This window comes from Lissotriton helveticus, chromosome 1_1 (assembly GCF_964261635.1).
Source record: "Lissotriton helveticus chromosome 1_1, aLisHel1.1, whole genome shotgun sequence".
In the NCBI taxonomy this organism is placed as follows: Eukaryota; Metazoa; Chordata; class Amphibia; order Caudata; family Salamandridae; genus Lissotriton; species Lissotriton helveticus.
The window spans coordinates 1,621,034,058-1,621,058,303 of record NC_136057.1 but is presented as its reverse complement, the minus strand read 5'-3'; the positions used below and the strand labels follow the sequence as shown (position 1 = coordinate 1,621,058,303).

The following is a 24,246-nucleotide window of genomic DNA, read 5'->3' as shown; positions in this document are numbered from 1 at the left end:
CACAATTTCCTTTGCAACACAGGGGCTGAGCTTTCAAGTGCTCTGTCTCTGGGCATGATTTGGGGAGGGGGATCCTCTGCCCCCGATGCACAGCATCAGGGCCTTTATTACTGAAAGGAGTCACTTTACCTGTTTGTGCACACATGGGCGTAGGAAGTGTGGGGACAGAGGGGATAATTCCCCCCCTCCCCCAGATTTTGGATTGGGGGGGCACGGGGGACAAGGGTCGGGGGGGCAAGGGGACAAAAGAATTTCCTCTCTCTCTTCTGTGATTTGCAGGGCCTATAGTGCGCCAAAGCGCTACCTATAATGGCCCTGCATTTGACCTGTGATGACCTGCCTCCAGTTACCTGTGATCAGGTGTGCAAATCCCATAGGGCTAAAAGGTCTTTAGCTCCCCCCTCCCCTCTTGTGTGTCTCAGCCTGGGCTGCTGCAGCTTGAGCTGTTGTGGGATGGGCAGTGCCTGGAGTCTAATCTCTTTAAAGACCATTTACATCCCTTTGGAACTGGTTAAGGAGTCTGTTTGTTTTGTTCACTAGTTCCTTTTTACCTCCTTTGTCCCCACTCTGCCTATTTAATTCCTTACATTTGTATTTTATTTTTACCCTCACAGTGAGGGAATGCCTTTAGTGAAAAGGCATCTCACAAGTAGGGATGCCACCTTTCCGAAAGAAAAATATCTTGTTGTTGTTTAAAGATTCTGCAAAGACATCTTCGTAAAACTAAATAGGGCTGTAAATAAAATGGTATGTATGCATTTGTAACATGACTTTTCTGTCTTTGTTTCCTTTTGTTTAATTAAACGTAAACTGTAGTTATTAGTCATGGATCATTAATGCAGCCCTAGAACACATTTAAAAGTGCTTTCTATTTGTATTTGCAGTTTGAAGTATGCACCAATAAGTGCTGAAAATACCGGCTTTAGTTGACTTTGCTTATTTTGGTACTGGCTGGGAAATCAAAATACCAGTGGTACCAGTAGAAATCCAATCAGCTGGCATCCCTAATCAGGAGATTGAAGTTTGTTGCAGGATCAACACAATATTTATTTCCTCCACCTTCCATCCCTGATTGATGCTATAATAGCAATAGTTTAACATATTTGAAACCCTATGCCAGCCCTCAATACAATGGTGAGTTACTCCGGGAATCTGGATATACATCCTGCAATCGGGCAACTCACTCCTCATTCTCATCACCCACCCTTCACTTTCATGCTCACCCTCACTCTGTACTCACAGCGATCACACTACACTCACACTGCTCACCATGCACTCATGCCATTCACCCTCCTCCTACCCTGCACTCTCATGAGCAGACCGCTCACCCTGCACGCACATAACTCTCCACTCACTTGTCACTTTCACCACTAAACCTACATTCACAGTGATCACTCTGCACTTACGCTGTTACCCTACACTCACCCAATTCATTCTCCTCTTACCCTGAGCTCACATGAGCACACTGCTCACCTTGTACTCACAGCAACCCCACTGCACTCATGCTCCTCGCCATGAACTCACACCATTCTCCCTCCACTTAGCCTGAGGTCACAGGAGTACACACTGCACTCACACCACTAACCATGCACTCATGCTTTTCACCCTGCATTTACACGAGCACACCACTCATTCTTCACTCACCTGTTGTAGGAAGCTGGCTCTGTATGTACTTTACTAAAGTATAGTATAGTGTCCGCAGAGTCCAGTGGGTCCCCAAAGGTATGGCAGAGGTTAAGTAGATAATACTTAACTCTATTTTGTGGTAGTGTGGTTGAGCAGTCAGGCTTATCAGGAGGATAGTATGAAGCATTTATTGTACACACTCGGGCAAGAAATGATGTCACACACTCAAAGACTGAATCCAGACCAATTATTTGTAAACAACGTTTGTTATTTTATTTCTACAACCAAGATGTTCTTAGTAGCAGGTAGGTGATACTTCTCATACAAAGTTACTGTACAAAATACAGTGTACTCAGGTTTGGTAGGAACATATAGATTTCTTTTACAGTTGAGAAAAAAATTGATAAACTGCTCAAAAGAACTTGAAATTACTGTTGGATTACTTTTAGATTACGTCTTTAGTTTAGCATGAAACACACTCTTAATACAGTCTAACAACACAGGATATTAGCAAGCAGGTTAACTTTTGTTTAAGTACAAGACAGTTCAGCACAAGAATTTTCAGAGCAAACGGACCATTCAGTCCCATGGAGAAAATAAAGTGTTACGTTTGCAGCTGAGTAAAACGGTTTTAGGATTGGAGTTTTGGAGGGTAGAACCAAGGTTCAGGTTGGCACTCGAGGGGCACCACCAGCAGCACTAGATCGGTCGGATGCAGAGTGCAGAGCACCAATGTTATATGGTAGGAAATACAATTAATAGTATAATATGTTTTCTTTTTATATATTTAATATATTTGATTTATCATTTTTTAAGTATTGTTTATGATTTTTTTTTAAATGTAATATATTTTTTGTTATACCTGTTTGAGTGTGAATAGTAATTTTTGTCTCTACACTATCCAACACTTTCCCTAATGTTACACTCACTGGAGTGGGAATAGTAATTTTCACCTCTCCGCTATCCAGCACTTTCCCTACCGTTGCACTCACTGGAGTGGGAATAGTAATTTTACCCCTCGCTATCCAACACTTTCCCTACTGTTGCCCTCATTGTAGTTAGAATAGTAATTTTTACCCCTACGCTATCCAACACTTTCCCTAATGTTGCACTCACTGGAGTGGGAATAGTAATTTTCACCTCTCCGCTATCAAGCACTTTCCCTACTGTTGCACTCACTGAAGTGGGAATAGTAAATGTTATCCCTCCGCTATCCAACACTTTCCCTACTGCTGCACTCATTGGAGTGGGAATAGTTATTTTAACCCCATTGCTATCCAACACTTTCTCTCAAGTTGCACTCACCAGAGTGGGAATAAAAAATGTCACCCCTCCACTATCCAACACTTATCCTACTGTTGCATTCATTGGAGTGTGAATATTAATTTTTACCCCTCTGTTATCCAACACATTCTCTACTGTTGCACTCTTTGGAGTTGGAATAGTAATTTTAGCCCCTCTACTATCCAACACTTTCCCTACTGTTGCTCTCACTGGAGTGGGGATATTACATTGTATCCCTCTGCTATCCAACACTTTCCTGGCTGTTGCACTCACCAGAGTGGGAATAAAATGTTTTAGCCCTCCGCTATCCAACACCAATCCAATTGTTGCATTCAGTGGAGTTGGAATAGTGATTTTAGCCCCTCCTCTATCCAACACTTTCCCCACTGTTGCTCTCACTGGAGTGGGAATAGTACATTTTACCCCTCTGCTATTTAACGCTTTCCCTACTGTTGCACTCACTGGAGTTGGAATAGTCATTTTTACCACTCTGCTATCCAACACTTTCCCTACTGTTGCACTCACTGGAGTGGGAAAAGTAATTTTTACCCCTTCGCTATCCAGCACTCTCCCTACTGTTGCACTCAGTGGAGTGGGAACAGTAAATTTTATCCCTCTACTATTCAACACTTATCCTACTGTTGCACTCACCAGAGTGGGAATAAAAAATTTCACCCCTCCACAATCAAACACTTATCCTACTGTTGCATTCATTGGAGTGTGAATATTAATTTTTACCCCTCCGTTATCCAACACATTCTCTACTGTTGTACTCTTTGGAGTTCAAATAGTAATTTTAGCCCCTCCACTATCCAACACTTTCCCTACTGTTGCTCTCACTGGAGAGGGAATATTACATTTTACCCCTCTGCTATCCAACACTTTCCTGGCTGTTGCACTCACCAGAGTGGGAATAAAATGTTTTACCCCTCCGCTATCCAACATCATTCCTATTGTTGCATTCAGTGGAGTGGGAATAGTAATTTGTACCCCTCCGCTATCCAACACTTTCCCTACTGTTGCACTCTTTGGAGTTGGAATAGTGATTTTAGCCCCTCGTCTATCCAACACTTTCCCCACTGTTGCTCTCACTGGAGTGGGAATAGTACATTTTACCCTCTGCTATTCAACGCTTTCCCTACTGTTGTGCTCACTGGAGTTGGAATAGTCATTTTTACCACCCCTCTATCCAACACTTTCCCTACTGTTGGACTCACTGGAGTTGGAAAAGTAATTTTTACCCCTTTGCTATCCAGCACTCTCCCTACTGTTGCACTCAGTGGAGTGGGAACAGTAAATTTTACCCCTCTACTATTCAACACTTATCCTACTGTTGCACTCAGGGGAGTGGGAATAGTAATTTTTACCCTTCCGCTATCCAATACTTTCCCTACAGTTGCACTCTTTCGAGTGGGAATAGTAATTTTGGCCCCTCCCCTATCTAACACTTTCCCTACTGCTGCTCTCACTGGAGTGGGAATAGTAATTTGTACCCCTCCGCTATCCAGCACATTCCATACTGTTGCACTCACTGGAGTTGGAATAGTGAATTTAATTTCTCTGCTATCCTACACTTACCCTACTGTTGTAGTCATTGGAGTGGGAATAGTTATTTTTACCCCTATGCTATCCAAAATTTTCCCTTCTGTTGCATTGATTGAATTGTGAATTGTAAGTTTAAATAGTTTAATATTTTAATTTAATATAGATTTTTTTATCTTTTTTTATTTTAAATCATTAATATATTTTTAATGTTTATATTATTTTAAACTTTTAACATAAATTAAAAAAATAATAGATTCTTATTTTTTTAAAGTAAATATCTATGTATAAATTAGTGTGTGTTTATTTTTTTATTAAGTGTATTTGTCATATTTTATTAAAATGTATATTACTTTTATTTTATTTCATTAAAATATATTAAATACATTAATCCGTTTATTATCATTTATTTTATATTTATATTAAACTCGATATTTTATACATCGATATTTTGTAGTCGCTATTTTTGTACTTACTTGTTTAAGTATAGGAGTCGATATTTTTGTTGTCTATATTTTTTACTAGATGTTTTTAACATCGATATTTTTAACATCCATGTTATTTCAGTGAACCTACTGTTACTCTCTAGCGAGCACCCCAAAGGCTTCAATCTTTAACACCTTGTTGTTCTCTAAATCCTATCTGCCAGAGGTGTGAAAAATAAATATGATGCAAGAATATATCGTGCCTTCAGAAAGCAACATCCGCAAAGCTATTTATTTTCCATATTAAAAAGAACAGAAGTGTTTTTCATAGTAAACAGTCCTTATTCCTTTGTCTCCTTCCTCTGTGTGGTGATACCATGTTCTACATGTTTCCTGTGTTTCTATACAGTGTCTATCTGGCAGAGCATGGTGCCTTGTTTTAACGGGGGTGGACGCAATGCTTTGACCAAATTCGCTGCTGGTAAAAGGAGTTCACAGTTGATTTAACTTTTTCATTATTATATTGTTATACGGTGCTATATATATATATATCAAGCAGCAATTCATCAGGACCTCATGCACAACTATCTACACACCGTGGTAAAAGTGGTACCGGCGGCGAGGGGTAGATCATCCATCCAGGTAGCACTGGATAGAGGACACTATACCTCTATGTGTCACAGTCCACCGGATTCTGTTGAGGCGAGGCTACTAGAGCCATTAGGTCATCCTCTGCATCTGTGGTTATTACACCTACAGCGATACAACGTGGTAGGTAGGTCAGTACGCTTTTACCACGGTGTGTAGATAGTTGTTCACAAGGTCCAGAATAATTGCCGCTTGATCCTCCAGACTGTAAGGCAAGAAACATGTCGACCATTTTAAAGTAGAACACAGCTATTCTGAACCATTAATTCATTTAGTCGCTACTACTTCCCTATATTTTAACCAGGTGGGGAGCCAACCAGAATAAATTTGCTCATTGGACCACCCAACCTGTTTTATCCTTCACTTTCATAACACTACATCTACACCTTCTAGGCCCCTTACTCCCACTGCACCAAGATCTCCACCAAAGACCCCAACATTGGGTGCCTGTCGCGTATTGCAGCGCTGACCCAACAAGGAGCAGATCCAATGATGAAGCATGGCACCTAGCTGGCTGGGTGTGTGAGGGCACAAAATGCTTTTGCTAATGCTGTACAACTATGCAGAAAAGCATTGACAAATCCGGTAGGTCTCAAAGGTGAGACCTATTGGCTTTGCCCAGTGCTTTAAGTGGGACGAGTCCTCCTGGTGCTGAGCACCAGCAGTTTTTAAAAGGGAGCCTCATAACAGGTCCCTATCTGGCTCTGTTTTGTGTCCTGGCACAAGCAGGCCGGTTTTTTTCTGGCCTATAGCGATAGCATGCACATTGATGTGCGCCTGCTCATTTTGCTCACTTCTCACTAGTGGAGAAGTTACGGCATGATGTCATGCCCGGCGAGTGATGTAGGAGAAGGGAATTTCATCCCTCTGGTCATTTTCTCTCTGGATTTCCCTTCTCTTTTTGCAATGCAGGAGCAGCTACATCGCCGTGGTGTCACCAGTAGTGCGCATGGAGGGAGTGCTGTGGGGCGATAGGGCGGGGCGGGGGAGGAGCAGGGTGGGGGGTAGTAAACTGCGGAATAGGGCCAAATAGAGGTAAGTAAACAAATAAATAAATAAAACACATTTTGTTGCGCGAGTTGCATCACATTTGGCAATGCAGCACGCGCAATGAAATTTGTTTTATTTATTTATCTATTTACTTACCTCTGTTCGGCTGTATTCCATAGTTTACTACCCCCCACCCTGCTCCACCCCGCCCTTCCCTGCCCCACTGCCCCACAGCACTCCCTCCACGAGCCGCTACATCACCCGATACATTTTAACTGAATCATGACACCTTCATTCCTCTCTCGCTTAACCTACGACAATGCTGCCAGTTCCACAGAGCACACACCACTCACTTGCTCTGATATCCCCAAATGTTAATTTGTCAATGCAAGCCACACACATTAATCCACACCTACTGAAGACTTACTTTGAAAGGGAGAGTCATGTTATTTGTCATGTTTATCACATAAAGCCAAAACATAACATTGGGGTGCGTGGTGAGAGGTCCTCACATCCCCTCTATGCTTTACAGGGATTGTGCAGACAGGAAATGTGAAATGTTGCAGCTAGAGACCTTGAGCAATTAAACTTTTATATCTGCAAATGAGTTTGTTCATTATCCATCACAGAGAAATAAATTATCTGAAGCGAGGGCCTTATACTCTTAAACAAATGTGGACATTATGCAATGGAATCATGTGCAAATCGTCAATTGATTGCAGCACATTCTCTGCGGTCAGAAGTAAATAGCATTTGCCGTTTTTAATGGGTCGTCATTCCCAGAGCTACTGTCTTTCAGACAGTAGGCAGGCCAGGAACACGGGGGTCATTGCTGGACCCGTGATTGTCCATTACCCCTGACTGCATGGATGGTGAGCTGATGGTCGTGAAGAGTGACGGTGTGTGGACTGTGATTAAATTAATGTCTAGCGATCACTGTTTAATCTTGGTTTGACGCTGTATGCAATCGTTAAAGACCCAAAGTCATTTCACCACGTCAAAAGTGATATCAGTGACCTATTTTAGCCTATTTGATTTATCATGTTTTTAGTTGGTTGTAGTCGTTGCAGAGATGAGAGAAAGTCCTTCCTTTTCCATGCTGCAAGCAATACAGTCTTGAAGAAGGCAAACCGTACCCTCTTGGGCTAGCCAAACCGTGCATCAACGATTGTACCATTATATTAAGGCAGCACACTTTACTAGTTAGCATGAGTTCGCAATGCCCCTAATTGGATTGCCCACACCTCTTTAAGAGGTTTGCCACACCCCTTTTAGAGCTCCCCCAGTTTTCTTATCCATAAAGCCCTGACTTTGCCATGCTTGCATTTCTAGCAGTGTGTTTGCTGCAAGCATCGTTGCTTTTAAGAATGCAGAGCAGTTTTCCAAGAGTATTACAATGGTAGCAGTGGTACTAATGAACCGCACATAACTAGGTTAGAGTAGCTGATTGCATGATGCACCAAGTAAGCAAGAGTTAAGTCTATCTGATGCTACAACAGACTAATCCTTTGCTACGAGAAAGTGCACTAGGACTGGTGAGAAACATCACTGGCATGCAATAAAAATATTTGTCATAATCGCAACAAGTAAGTTAATAATGCACAGCAAAATGCAAGATGTATTTCGTTAGGTCATTCAAATGATCTTCTTTATTATATGTTACATCAACTGTATTTACATTTGTGATTGAGTGGCATAAATAACAGGTTAGGTATACACCCAGTACATTCAGGTGGCCGGAATGTCATTGCCAATGTCTGATATAAATAGTTTTTAAATTTGTATGCAATGATAGGTTGCATAATTGGTAATTGTTCAATTATATGAATAAAACAGACTAAAATCAAATACATCTATGAACATATAAAAAAAACTATAGATTAAAAAATGCTAAAAACAAGGTACATCCCTCTTGGCAGATATGTGAGGAATTTAAAATACCCCTAAGGTTCTTTCTTGGCCAAGAATTTTCTTGGACCTCAGATATTATCTAGCTGTTAAACATTTACCAATTGAAAAGGCAACCGGCCCACTCGTATTCCTTCTGCATACTCTCAGTGCTGTTATACGGTCATTAAAGCCCATCAATTTGCACAAAGTTCTGATCTAGCATGTGTGTTGCTTTTTGCATGCCGTGCAGAAGAATAAGATGTGGTTAATGGACTCTGGAACCTCACATCCCATAGGACACACGTTTGATATGCCTGACCCTTTCTTCCAAAGAGAGGTGAAAGAACCGGTTCGAAATGTGCCCATTTTAAACTTGATAAAAAGTGCTTGTGTAAAGTGTTTGGTCACCATGTCTAAATACATGTCAAACTTGAACCCACATTTAAATGAGAGAAAAGTATCAGTCAGGATACCTGAAATAGTCTTGGAAATATTTTCTCCCAGCATATAATCCCAATAAACCACTTTGAATTTATCAGTGGTGTTGCATGGTAAATCTTGGGAATTAAACGAAAAAAACACCCTAGACCAAGCTTCTGTATCCAGGTCTTAATGTGAGCACGCCAAGGGATCCTATCGGCACACACACCCTCTAATAATCCTTGTAACATTTCCTATAGGGCTCTAGATCTTCTGTGTCCTACACCCTTAACCAATACTGGATCGGAGTGTGGGAGTGCTGGCATAATTTTTAGAAGCAATTTGAGGAAACTATTCTCTGCAATTTCCAGCATCTCCAAGTTACAGTGGCCCCACCTGACCCTGGCAAAATTGTCTGTATATAGAGCCTGGATTATGGTCATCAGGCCTCTTGGGACCCCTATACTACACAGTATGTCCCATAGTTTTGGCCTTGGAACAAGGTCAAACACGGATCGAAGATCCACGAAGACCACAAATATCCTCCCAATTGACTAAAGTATACACTGTTGCTGTCTTTGTTGTACTTGTTCGGTGTGTGGGTGTTTGTGAAGAAGACGTTTTCAGTGCCTGTGGCTCTCAAGGACAATTGCTGTGGGTGTGGAAAGTGCGCTGCTGCCCACTGCAGGGACTATTCCTGTACTGTGTGTGATGGAAGCTTACCAAGGTGCCCCTCTGCTGTAAAGAGGCGCAATACATAGTTTGTTGTTTTTAAACTTTAAAACATCACCCAGTCTCTGGATGATGTGATCAGTGATGTCATTTGAGATGTCATCAGTGATGTCACTGACCATGTCTTGAATGATGTAATATGTGACGTCATCAGCAGTGCATTGCCGGGGCGCGAGTTATAGTTGCCTCAACTAACTATAACAGCGTAATTTCTCTGGTTTTGTACGACTGAAATGTCCAACTAACTATAACGACCCTGAAACCTTTGGTTTTTTTGAGTGAATTTCTAAGGTGTTTTAAATGCTAATTTCTAACTATAACGTCCCTGAAATATATGATTTTTTCAGTGAATTTCAAAGGTTTTTAAATGCTAATTACTAACTATAAAGTCTCTGGAACCTATGTTTTTTTCAGTGAATTTCTAAGGTTTTTTAAATAATAATTACTAACTATAATGTAGTAGTAGCTTTTGCAGAGTTGTGCAGAAGAGGGACTGGGCCTACGACCATTCAGACATTCTGCTGTGTAGGACTTACAGGAGGTACCAGGAGCACTTCTTGGCCCCCAAAGTCCCTCAGGAGTAAAGTGGACTTCATCCCCCAACCTGTAGTGTGCCAGCAGGCAAGTTTGCAAAGTGGTGGAGAAAGGGGGGCATGGCCTCCCAAGACCTCTTAACAATCCCACTGTGTGGGACTCACTGTAGGGAACAGGAGGAGGAGTTGGCCCCCAAGAACAACCCTGGGAGCCAACTACCCCTCCAATTACCTTCAGTAAGCCCCACACAGCAGGATTGCTAAGTTCTCATAGCTGGCCAAGCCCCCTTTGCCCACCATTCTGCAAACATGCTCCCTGGTGCGCTTTTGGATGGGGATTAAAGTCCCCTTCAATGCTGGGGGTCTTTAGGGGCCAACTAGCCTACCTGACACCTCCAGTAAGCCCCAGATAATGGGATTGCTGAGAGGTGGACACAGGCCACACCCCTTTCTGCACCACTCTGCAAACATGTCTCCTGGCACACTCTTGGTTGGGGGAGGAAGTCCCCCTGCCTCCTGAGGGTCCCTGGGAACCAATTAGCCCTCTTGTTATCCCTAGTAAGCCAAACACAGCTGTATTGCTGAGAGTGGTCCGACTTTAGTCCTGAGGTCCTCAGGACACAAGAGGAGATCATTGCCCCACCAGCAGTGCGCAAGCAGGCATTTTTGCAGAGTGGTGCAGAAAGGGGGCGTGGCCTCCCCACACTCTTTTATGTTAAGCAGAGCCCCGGGAAGGTGGCGGTCCCCAGGGCTGCAGGGGGCCATGTGCCTCCCACATTTGTTCATTAAAATCCTGGGGAAGTGGCGGTCCCCTGGGCTTTAGGAGGGTGTAGGAGCCCCCCCCTACAAATAAAAATAAAATAAAATAATAAAGCCCAGGGAGGTAGCGGCCTGCGGGGCTGCATGGGTGCTGTGAGCCCCCGCATTTCAATAAGTATCGCCCCGGAGAGGTGTCGGTCTCTGTGGCTGTGTGGGGCTCCTGCAGGGCCATAACATAAACATCTAGGAATAACGCCGGGACCTAGCCCACCCGGGGACTCATTAAAATGAAGCGTGGGACACCGCAATTCGTTTTTGTTTTTTTCTCAGCGAACCCAGCACAAATCCCGCCGAAAAAAAATAATATATATGCTTTTTTTGGCCCTGGATGTCCCTGTGGGCCCCCCTGACCAGGCCTAGGGGGTCAGGGTGTTTCTACCCTGCCCCCTTTTCTTTTTTTTTCATTTTGTTCCCTTTTTGCTTGTGACTCGGTCACAAGATGGCTGCCAACACTTCTTAGTTTGAAATGTTGGCAGCCAATAAGAATGAAGCTCGTGATCAGGAGGGTTCGCGAATCCACCTCTGTCACCAGTTATCAATATATTTTTATTTAGAAGTTTCTCAGGAACTACTGAACGGATTTACACCATTTAAAGCAAAGAGTGCACTCTGGACCAAGAGCTATCTATCTGCCAAATTCGGTGTAATTCTGTTCAGCAGTTCGGGCTGTAGCTGTGACAAAGGTTTCATGAAGAAAACGTATTTTGGGACCCCCCTTTTTTCTTCCCCCGCTTGACGAATCCGCCCAAAACTTTCGAGACAGGAGCTGACCGGAGCCCCCCATTAGTTTTGAAAATTTCACAAAGATTCGTCAAACGGCGGCAAATCAAAAAACACTTTTCCTATGGAAGCTAGGTCCTAACTATAACTACATACTGGTGACCAGTAAGTAATATGTATATCTATATATCTATATATCTATATATATATATATATATATATATATATATATAGATATATATATATATATATATCTATATATATATATATATATATATATTTATTTATTTTTTCTTTCAGGTTCACTCTTGACTTATGTAGTTTGTATACGTCAATAAGACATAATGATGGAATCGATGCTTGCAGCAGGTTCCTTAAGACCAGATCCATTTCCTATCTAGAACACACAGAAATGATTATCCAGATGATGACCTTTTGCCTAGAAAAAACTCTTTTTTGTTTTTAACGATATCTACTATCGTCAGAAACAGGGGACAGCGATGGGAACTTGTTTTGCTCCCAGCTTTGCTAATTTGTTTATGGCTAGCTGGGAGCAACAAGTAGCGAGAACCCATCACCTATATCGCAGCCATGTGAAAATATGGCTGCGATATATTGATGATCTATTCATTGTGTGGGATGGCCCTAGAGAACAAGCTGAATCATTTATACAAGATCTGAATGATAATACTCTCCATCTGAGATTAGAAGGACAAATCAATAGCTCTGAAGCTATTTTCCTAGATTTATCCGTTAAGGTAGTCAATAAAACTTTGACGACCAAACTTTTCCGAAAAGAGACAGCCGGGAATACTCTGCTTCATGCAGATAGCGGACATCCTAAAACACTGATCCGCAGTATTCCATACGGCGAGTTCCTCCGGGCCCGGAGGAACTGTAGTCAGGATCAAGACTTTGCCAAAGAGAGCAAATGTATGAAGGAAAGATTGGAAGAGAGAGGTTATCATCCTAGAGTCATCGAAGAGGCATTTCAGAAGGCTAATAAGATCAGTCATGAATCTCTAGTGAACCCTGAAACAGAAGATAAAGGGCAGGATAAGGAAACCATCAGATATATATCTACTTACCATTCCAAATCATGGAAAATACAGAAAAGCCTTAGCAAACACTGGAAAGTACTCAAGACTGAATCAGCTTTGTCTGACGCTTTGGGTGACAATCCGAATATGACATACCGGAGGGCAGACTCATTAAGAACCAAAGTGAGTCATAATGAAATTAGCACGATAAGATCTAAGACCAGTAACATCCAAGGTTTCTTTACATGTATGAAATTTAAAGCGTGCAAATATAGCTCCAATGTGAAAAAGGTATTTTTCCCAGTTGAGGAGAAAGAAAAGAACATCGGGAAACATCTAACATGTCTCTCTGAATACTGTGTATATATTCTGGTATGCCCTTGTTCCAAAAAATATGTTGGGAGCACAATGTTCCCAGCCAAAATACGAGTATTGCAACATATGAGGGCAATCCAGAATAAAGATCAAACCTCCCCTGTGGCTCGTCATTTTGAGGAGTATCACAAAAGTAACCGGGATCTCCTAAAAATTTTTGTTATTGACAAACTTCCACCAATGCCAAGGGGAGGGGACAAAATCCGCAAACTGAGACAGTTGGAAAATAGATATATTATCAATTTAGATACCTTGATCCCTGGAGGCCTCAATTCTGAAGAAGAAATGATATGGCATTTGGGAGATACGTAGATTCTACCTGACTATACAGGTTTTCTGAGTACTGTTTGTATATAGCTTTTTCTGCATCCTGTCTTTTGTATACAATGTAAATATACTTACCTGAGTCGCCTGCGAGAACTTGTTTTTAACCATTTATTAATTGATTGTTTTTCACATGCCTAATTCTTTTGGGGAAAGAAAGGGGGCACTGTTAGAAAGTCAATTTAAGTCATCATTAATGGTGTGATGCATAGACAGTGGCATTGACAGGCATATTTGCTTTGTCTTTTTCCCTTTTTCTGCAGAGAGTTGTGGAGGAGTTTGGTTGCTGAGAGATATTCTTAAAGCTTTGATAATTTGGACATTGGCCATGATACTTTCCCACTGGGGTAGCAGGATATTATCAGATTCATTTTTTCTGGTTTGCTCACGTGTTTCTCTTTTCTCTACATTTACAATTTGGAGCTTTTGATTTGCTTTGTTATCTAGTCCACCAGGAATTCAAGGAATTTACACATATATATGAGGCACTTGCGCTATATAAATTGTTTGTAAATGCAGGGCATGTCAAGAAATTAGCTAATTTTGCATAGTATTTGAAACTTATCATGAACATTATGAGCAACAAGATAAACTGATGTGTATATAAGGTTAAATTTTGAATTGATACGGATATTGCCTTTCATAAATTTTTGGCTCTGCAGTTAACAAGGCATAAACATCATAGTAATTGAAATATTTATTTTCTTGAATAACAAATACATTTTGGTTAACATTTTCTTTACATGTGTTCCAATACGTTTCTATGCCCAAACACCACTATAAGATGGCCACTATACTTTGACTTTTGTCCTTTGTTAATGTCTTCACTAAGTAATCACATGTGCATTAGTGTTTTTTTGAAACTTTATTTAAATGTGTTTGGAACATTCCTCAAATACCCGTGATCAAGGCGACTGGTTCGCTGAAACGCGTTGGGCTGTTTCATGTATCTGTGAGCGGAACCGATATGGAATAAAGATCATCTTTGCAAATACACCCAATTGTTCGAGTGATTGACGTGATTGACGTGCAACCTGAATAGAGTGCATCGGCACAGTTTTTACTGTGCTCTGTGAACCACAATATATAAATATATATATATATATATATACAAAAAAGAAGGAGAGAACTCTGGGTAGTTCTCAGTTTAGGTGGAAAGCAGCTCCTGTTAGAGCACTCTCAACACCAGCGACACTCTAGATCTGCTCACCTCAAATGTCTGTTTTTCTATCAAAGTTTTTAAGCATAGGATTAGCACAGTGCTACCCACACCGAGATAGAAAATGACAAAGTCTTTTGCCATTTAAACAGCAAAGTCTTTAAGCATAGGACTAGTACAGTGCAGTCCTTGCCGAGCTGTAAAATAACAAAAGCCATTTATCACTCCAGGCACAATATTACAGCTTTGAATTGGTAAAATACCAACTCAAGCCAACCTGAAATGAGTAAAAGCAACCCCTGACACAGTGTTTCTCTCTAATTAGAGCTCTTCAGAGAGGTATAGCTTTGTCCAGACACAAGGGAGCACCCAGTATTAAGTCAAAACAAAACCCTTTCAGGCATAGAGTGACGCATAAATTATGCAAAAAAGAAGGAGAGAACTCTGGGTAGGTCTCAGTTTAGGTGGAAAGCAACTCCTGTTAGAGCACTCTCAACACCAGCGACACTCTAGATCTGCTCACCTCAAATGTCTATTTTTCTATCAAAGTTTTTAAGCATAGGATTAGCACAGTGCTACCCACGCCGAGATAGAAAATGACAAAGTCTTTTGCCATTTAAACAGCAAAGTCTTTAAGCATAGGACTAGTACAGTGCAGTCCTTGCCGAGCTGTAAAATAACAAAAGCCATTTATCTCTCCAGGCACAATATTACAGCTTTGAATTGGTAAAATACCAACTCAAGCTAACCTGAAATGAGTAAAAGCAACCCCTGACACAGTGTTTCGCTCTAATTAGAGCTCTTCAGAGAGGTATAGCTTTGTCCAGACACAAGGGAGCACCCAGTATTAAGTCAAAACAAAACCCTTTCAGGCATAGAGTGACACACAAATTATGCAAAAAAGAAGGAGAGAACTCTGGGTAGGTCTCAGTTTAGGTGGAAAGCAGCTCCTGTTAGAGCACTCTAGTAGGTAATATGTATGTATATATATATATATATATATATATATATATATATATATATATTGAGAGAGAGAGGGAGAGAGAGAGAGAGAGAGACAGATGTTTTAACATATTTGCAGATTGGAGCGCAGGGAGATATAATACTTTGTCAAGAAACACATTTTCTCCAGATTTCGCAGCCTAGGCCATAGTCCCATCATTTGCCCCCATCAACCCGGCTCTTCGGCCCTATGCGACATTTCAAGGAGCAGCCAGTCCTGCAGGTGGTGCTCAAGAGTTCACCTAGAACTAAGCCCCGTATACGTTGTTCTGAGGCGCAGTTCCTCTCCCGGAGGCTGTTGTGCACTTCACCAGTTCTTCTGCCCCCAACCAGCAGAAGAAAACAGAGTCTCTGTGTCCTAGATTTATTTTCTGCTGATTGCAATGAGGTCACTAAAAACAAAACCGTGCCCTGGTTAGGCCTCTCCGACCGCACAGCCCAGTGTGGCCTCGTGATGAAATTTTGTTTGGAAACTGGTTACTAAGCAGGGGCAGGGGCCTACTTGGTAAAAGGCAGAAGTGAGTACTGTTGATCGGTCCCAGGAAGTTGGCTCAGTGGAATTTTGTAACTTGGGTTTTTGTAAGGCTGTTTCGGATGAGGAAGCAAGATGGGGTTATATAATCTCGCAGCACTCTGGTTGGAGCAGCAGATTCCAGACAGGCCAGAACATACCCCTAGGGCACTTCGAAGATCCCGTTGTCCACAGCAGGGTAAGTTGGCACTTTGTTTTTAAAGAAAAAAAGATGGTTCTTATGGTTAGTTTCTGGTCGAAATGGATCTCTGAGATAGCTTGATGGACTGAGTGCCTGGTATTTGCTCCGTGTTTCTGTATATGAGAGAGAGAAAGAAAGACATGCAGGGCACAGGTGCCAATCAAAGCGGAGAACACGAGAAGCATTCTCCTATGTTCGCCTACTATGCAACCTAATTTATAATATTCACTTTATGCAGGGCCGGCTTTAGCACTGGTGGCGCCCTGTGTGACAATGTTTGTTGACGCCCCCCTTGGGAGCTCCCCACAGACTCCCTCACTACTACCCTTTAACAGTGCCTCCTCAAGTCTCCATAAGTACTCTCTCTCAGATGCAATAGCACCACCTATACCAGTGTAGGGTGTCAAAGCACTTTACATCACAAACAGTACACAGGGACAATCTATCATAGGTGTGTAAATCAGTGGATAGCGAATGTTACATCAGACAGAGTTTTGAAGGTGTAGGAGTTGTACGTCATCCATACTGGTAGGCAGTATAGTTTGAGTGCTTGTTCTGGAGAAGCACTATCTCGGAATGTAAAACTTAACACAATGGTTGGGGTTACATTTAATAATAAGGGGGCATATTATCAAGGCGGGCGAAAAGAGATTATCGCCGCTTTAGCGTACGATTGCGGCCGCTAAGCGGCGATAATTCTATCGCCCTATTAGCAAGCTGTCGCTAACAGTAGTTAGCGACAGCTTGTCGACGATATCGAGCGGTTTGGGGCCCGCTTTGCATGTCAGCCTTATTTATCGCTAATGACATGCAAAGTGGGCCTACCCAACATGTTAGCGACTGAAAGTAGTCGCTAACATCGCTATCGCCTATTATCAACGCAGGCGTAGCGATGGAAATATTTGCGCTAAGCGCGAATATCTCCAAAACCTAATGCCTGCTCAGACCAGGTCTTAGCCTGTATATCCAACGGGAGGTGGATATTCAGGCTAAGTCCCTGTTAGCGATAATGCCTGAATATCACTGGATTTACAGCGATAATCACGCATTTCGCTGCTATCGCCGGAAATGTTATTGCTTCAAAGATAAACGTTGCTAATAGCACGTTATCTCTGCGATAAAATTCGGCGATAAAAATGTCGCTACGCCTATTTAGCAATAAATATCGCTAGTTGTTGATAATATGCCCCAAGGTTTTTTTTTTACCCAAATAAACCCTTTTTGAAACATTAGAACAAAGAAAGAAGGAGGAAAACATCACGATGCTCTAATCTATACCTTGCAGTCTGCATGCAGCTCTTTGATGGCCATTATTAGCTTACTGTTCCATGTTAGGATTTTAACATCTACACTGCAAGTAACAAAAGGATCTCTCTGACAAAACCACTGACCTACTTAAACTATATGCGCTTTGTTATCTGCCTGGTACACATTCTTTGCAGCAGGCAGATTAACCCTCTGTACTACCATAAAACGAGGTAAAACTTCCTCTTGACAAAACTCCTTCTCTCTCCAGGAAGATCATTAATCACCGAGTTATCTTGACATTTGTATTTTTGTCTGAGGCAGCCCTGTCTGTATGCCTGAAGGGTGGGTGTGCAATATTAATGGTCTATGGCAGATTTGCAGGCTATCTATCCAAGTGATGTAGAGGTGCATACCATGCAGCTAAACGTGAATCCTTCAAATTGCGGTAATCTCAAGTTTATGAACAGCCCTGATAACAATGAGCAATATTAATCAAAGAACCTGTGTGTCTTTCAAATGCATTGTACCAGGTTTTCCGTTGTGTTTCAGTATGTATAGAAGAACGTCAAACCAAATTCAGCTATAATCGTCACACCTTGAGTCCACGTGTGGATTGCTATACCTTTGGCCGGCATGAGGGAAAGCGCCATTGCTGGAGTTAGGGTGACCAACCGTCCATAAATTTCACACACAGTCCGTAAATTGGACCTCACGTCCGTTGTCCCCTTTGTCCCCCCTGAGGATCCTTTTTACGGATGCCTTCTGTCCGTAATTTTAGGCATTGCAGGGAAAAGAGCAGTTCCCCTGCAATAGGCCTCTGCTCCCTGTTGGGGCCGCCTCGCACTCCTCTGAGCACGAGAGCAACCCCACCCATTGTCATTCTGTGTGGGGCTGATTGCCACATACAAAATGACAATGGGTCAGTCTGGGCTGGCACAGCATGTGGTGGCCTCCCCCAGCCGTGGTCCAGGGCAGGGCATTCTGTCACATGGAGGTGCAAAAACGCCCATGCTGCTGCTAGGTGAGAATCCAGTTAACCAAAGGAAGGTGATGAAAGAAGTTCAAAGGACAGGGATTATAGTTATAGTATAGCAGCCATGGTTGCTGCTTTTTTATTTTATGCAACTAACAACCATTGACAAAGCCAATCGTTCTGGCTTGTTGTAGGTGTAACGTTACTTGTTGTATTATATATCTGGATGCAATGACAGAAGCAACAAAAATATCAGTCGGGAGGCACATTATGTTAAGCACAGATTTTTAGCTTATGTGTTTTAAGCCATGCATTTTATTACATTAAACACTCTTTTGGAGAGACCCCCTAGTTTTTACATCACACTTAAAGCTCTGGAAACAACACCATGTCACAGTCACCTCATGGCCTGGCACTGTGCATCCTGCATGACTCATGCCTTCCACTTTTTCAGATTGCCTATGTGCAGGGGCATAGTGAACCCTGCCCCACCCCAGCCCTTGCTTTAGGAACTACAGCGAGAATGGAGTTCTTTATGGGTCTCATAATTATTGTGAAAAGTTGAGTGAAAAAATAAGTGAAGGGATGTGTGGATGGCTGGCTGGATAGATGAGTGAAATGATGGATAGATGAGTGAAAGGGTGGATGATGGGTGAGATAATGGGTGGATGGATGAGTGAAATAATGGATGGATTGATGAATTAATAAGTGAAGTCAAGTCAAAACCACTTTGTTGGAAATGGGGGTTGCCCAAGTCTCAAAGGGGGTAGCATGGCATCAAGCGGGCAGGCCAAACTTGGAGGACATGTGAAGCACTCACGCAGTACCCTCAGTCAACACACCAGGCACACCACAAAAGAGGCAGGACACCAGTTTGAGTTGGAAAAAGATACGTCATTTAGTAGGGTTTCCAACCTGCAAGGCAAAAGATTGCAAAACAGTAGTGTCACACAGGACGCCAAATGGCGCCAGAGCCAAGTGAATAAAGGGGGGGAATTATTTACATAGGAAGTAGTCCATGCTGAAATAAAGAACAATTGTGATTAAATAACAGTAGTCCTGGGGCCAATCTGGCGGGGCCAACTCAGGCTCTCATCCTTAGGGGGTTGTAAATGCAGAATACCACATTAGCATAGGTATATATATCATGCACAATCACGCCAACCCACCCCTGTAAGGGAAAAACATCATATAATACCAGTCAGGAACATGAATCCTCAGCCCCCCTTGCAACCTGCAACACAAACATTAAGCAGTGCATTGGTATCACAACATCTAAACCAGGCTTGAATCCCACTGCACCTGGGCATCACTTTAGTGTAGGCATAATATTAGCAAGATAAACAGCCTACAATTCAAACTAGGCACGGAAGCGCACCACACTTTAGTAGATCACATGGAACTGCTGCGTTACCTTAGGGCCACCAGTATCCTAATTAGGATTGAACATGGCAATTAACCATTGCAGGACCCAGGGATAAACAAGCCACTAACAATCAGGCTAAGTTACCCAGCCCTTCACTCTGCAGGGCCCAACACCTAGCTAGGGGTTACCTTGTCCCTGTACCAATCCTGGGGGGCCTCAGTAATGTCCCGGCCCAGTCTAGAAGTCTCAAAGGGGACCAAAAGGGCCAGCGAGGCTCAGAGCAGTTTCCAGGGGCGAGCCCTAGTCCTGGGGTGAGCACCGACCCTGTGCCCCGACTTCCACACGGGATAATCAAAACCCCACTCACCGGGCTCTCCTCGTTGGCTCCTGCGGGATTCAGTAGGTCCTGCGGGGCCTCCTCTGCAGGGGGGGGAAAACCAGGCACCGACAATGTGCCTCGAGTTGCAGGATTCCTTTCTAGAGGAGGGGGCAGGCACCGACAATGTGCCTCGAGGCCCCTCCTCTCTGTGGCAACCCTCGTGCCCCTCCTCCTCTCGAGGGCCTGGGGGGCCGCTATATTCGCCTCACCCGGGCCTCCTTTCCTTACAGGGGCCCGGGGTTTTGATCCACCCTCAGGGAGGCGTCAGGGGACACACGCAGTGTCTCAGCACACGTGGGGGGAAGCCTGCCTGGCTTTCCTCCCACCTCGCACGGCTTCCTTCTCTGGTCGGGAGGCGGGGCTGGCACCGATAGAGTGCCCCGGCCCCGCCTTCTTCACCGGCCCCTCGCGTGGGGCTCAGACCGGCGGGGTGGCCTCCGCTTCTCTCGGGGCTCCCACCTTGGCACGGGGGCCCCGCAACAAAGCTTCACCCGGGTCCCCCTCCTACCTCACGGGGACCCGGGGCTCCGATTCCGCTTCTGCTGGCCTTCCCGGCCTTCCACCAATCCCTGCGCGGCCTTCTCGGGGGCTCGGCCGCGCAGCCAATCCGTGCGCAGCGTTGGCGGGGGCGGGCCGATGACGCGGCCGGGCGCCCCCGTCACGTGACGCGAGTCCGCAGCCTCAGGGCCTAGCGCGGCCCACTTCACATCGGCGGCCCTCTCCTGGCACCGGGGGCCGCCGCGACGATGCACACCACCGCGGGGGGGGCTCCCTGGCAGCTACCAGGCAGCGCGAGGCAGCGCCAACACTCCCCGGGCCGCGACGGTGATAAGGGGTAGGCTCCCTTTATTTAATTATTTATATGGCGGACAGCGCCAAAACGAGGGTAGGCTCCTCACACTCGATCCTCCTCACAGCGCCCTCAGGCCACAGCGCGATTCTCCTCAGCAGATGTCGCTATTTACAGCGCACTGCTCCTCCCTCTTAGCCCAACAGAATAGAGGCAGTTCAGGGCTTCTAGGGACACGCAGCTCCTCACAGTCCTTCTCTAGCGCTTCCAAATTATAGCGCTTCCCAGGCAGGACAGTTCAGGTCAGGGCAGCAACAGTCTTGGAGTTTACAGCGCTTAGGTAGGCAAACCAGGGCTTCCAAGTAGGCTCCTCACGGAGGGGGGGCGAACAGTTCCACAGCCAGCCCCAGGGGCCCACTCCTCACCTCCTGGGGGGTTCAAGCCCACAGCATTCCTCCTCTTCTGGGTACCTTTTTCCCTCAGCGCTGGCGTAGTCCAAGGTCCCACAGCGTCAGGGACCTATGAAGAGTCCTCCCTTGTCAGGGGCCCATGGGGACAGCAGCGGGGGGGTTTATAGGGGTGCAGGGCCCAGCTCACAGGTCCATGTGGCGGTAGCACCTCACAGCAGGTCCCCCTCCCTTCCTTGTCCCAGCGCTGACTGACTCTCTGGTGACACTTCACCCTATTTATACCCTCCTCCCAGGCAGTGCCAGGACCTTCTAGAATGTTGGCACATCTAGCCTAAACTGGTTCTAGGGGAGGGGGTGAGCACCCTGGGTGCCAGGCTTTCCCTCCAAAACTAGGGGTAGCTGGGTAATATTATCTAGACTGCTGACCTATGTCAGTCCAGTGGCAAAACCCATGGCCATGGCATCCATTTTAAAAACAATACATTTCAGTCAGGTACATTTCCAAAATGGGAGTGCAGTTTTAAAATGGGGGATTTTACAAGTGCTCACATTATGTCAGGTAATTACATTTTCACAAGGTGTCTCACACCACTCATGGCCTATACAGGTTTAATCCCATGAGGGAGACAATCCAGATAAGGGGGTCAAAAGCGAAAAATTTTGGGGGGAAAAGGCCAAGTCCAACACGACTCCCCCCCAGCCAAAAGCCAGGGTAGACATATTAATGCCTTGATGGGCTTCCCTGCTTGGGGCGGAAAAAGGTGGACGCAGGCCTGCAACTACAGGAGCACCTGCAGTCTCTCCTCCACTCTGGAACCCAATGGTTCTCTTTCGCAACCCTCCCTTCACCAACAAAACCACCCCACTGGTGTTCCCTAGTGGGATGTTTCTCCTTCCTAGAGTGGGAGGCTCTAGCCTCAGGCTTGTAATTCCCTTGGACCACTCTCTTCTCTCCAAACTGCCACTGGTCCACCCATCTGGGGTCTACACCCTCAGACTGACCAGCCCTTAGGGGCGAGGCTCTCCTCCCCCTACTTCTCCTCCTAGGGTTCCTCCATCTCCTACGCTGGGGGACACCCTCACACAACTCTCTCCCCAACCTGGAGCCGAAACCCACAGGCTGAACCGGTGACAGGGGCGAGTCCTCCCTCTCCCTGCACCCCCTCCCAGAGTCCCGCACCCTCCTAACGGGAGTAGTACCCCTGGGAGTCACTTCCGGGGGGACTCTGGTTACAGAGGTCCCTCCCACCAGAGAAGGCAAACCCTGTCCCTGGCCACCCAACCCAGGATCTGCGCCCTGTGGCTGAGCTGGTGACAGAGAAGAGACCTTCCTCCCTCTGCACCCCCTCCCAGAGTTCCGCACCCTCCCACTGGGAGTAGTACCCCTAGGAGTCAAATTGGTAGGGACCTGAATTACAGGTACCCCACCCTCCAGGTCAGGCAACCCCTTAACCTGGAACCCCAGTCCAGGATCTAAACCCTGTGACTGGTCAAACCCCCGAACCACTGGAGCTCCAATTAATGATGTTCCGGGTCCTCCTGACATGAGGGGATCCTTTCCACGAGAAGGCACACCGGGGCAGCCTAGACTCCCAACCTGGGGTTCCCTAAAAGAACTCTCCAGTCCCTGTGACTGCAGTCGGGGCATCTCGGGACACCTCCCCGTCTCACTCCCTCCTTTAGATGGGATGTGAGGCCCTACAACCCGCCCACTATCCTGGGACCTAGCTGGGCTTCTCACCTCTCCCGCCACGCTGGGTCGGAAGATCCCTGCACCTCTCCTTTCTGGATCACTCCCCAATGTCTTCCCAGACGCTCTGGCACTTACCCAGAGGTCTGCCTCCCGTGCAAGTTCCCTGGGGTCTGAGAACCCGCACTGCAACAGATGGTGACGCAGTCTTGGGAAACAACTCCTCAGCATGTGCTCCCGGATAACGGCAAGGCACAGCCCTTCCCAATCCTCCACTGCTCTCCTCACCACCCAATCCTCCAGTACAGTCCAACACTCCTCCTCAAACTCTCCCCAGGACTGATGGGACAGCTTTCCCCTGCCCCTAAACACTAACCCGTCCTCCTCTTCCGGGGAATCAGGCACAGTCTCTTGGGCTTCGGGAGTGGGACTCCTTGCACTGGACCTACACTCGCTGCCACCACTGGATCCCACCCTCTTCGGTGAATCCAGACTCCTAAAACCACTCTCAGGGGACAACCTACCCACCTGAGCTGATCTCTCCCTGGCGAAGGCCCTCTCCGCCTCCGCCATCCTCTCCAGCGCTAGGACTTTTTCAGTCTCTAGTCGCTGCTCTTCTACCCTCAGCTGCGCTAAGCCCTCGGCATGCCTGAGCTTTGCCAGCGACAGCTGATACTCCCTCTCTTCTCTCCTATCTACCCACTCTTCTGGGGACAGGGAAAGGGATGGGGCAGTGCCCCCGGGACTGGACCCAGTGCGAGACTCCCTATCTTCGGTGTCCTCCACAGCTACTGGCGTCTCTGCCCTGCTAGACTCTTCCTCCTCCTCATCGGAGCATTTACCTTCCAGGGTTCTGGATGGGGAGCCCTCACTCTGGTCTCTAACCCACTGACCCTTCAAAACTTCGGGGGGGTAGTCAGACAAGTCCCCATTAACCTCTAAGGGCTCTCCCCTCTTGAGGGCCTCATAGAGAAACAAATTCCTCCTAATGTTCCCTACTGGGGGTATCCCTCTCTCCAGGAGGAAGTCTATCACCTCCTGTTCGGTGTACTCCATTAGTTCCACTTCCTGGTAAATCAACCCCATCGTGGCGAGGTACACCCGGGACACACCCTCCCAGTGGAACAAGGGGACAATTCAGAATACTC

General features: G+C 45.3%; 1 protein-coding gene across 2 annotated transcripts in view; it reads left to right on the top strand.

Annotated features, from left to right (window-relative positions):
* Positions 1–24,246, top strand: part of GPR84 (G protein-coupled receptor 84) — a 77,312-nt gene that overhangs the window by 41,834 nt on the left and 11,232 nt on the right. Inside the window, exon 1 of one of the 2 annotated variants that reach the window (XM_078688374.1) lies at positions 16,126–16,239. The exons of the other annotated variant lie outside the window; for it this stretch is intronic. The gene's annotated coding sequence lies outside the window, so the exon portion shown is untranslated. Of the gene's footprint in view, positions 1–16,125; positions 16,240–24,246 lie in introns of those variants that run through there. 2 annotated transcript variants of the gene reach the window in all.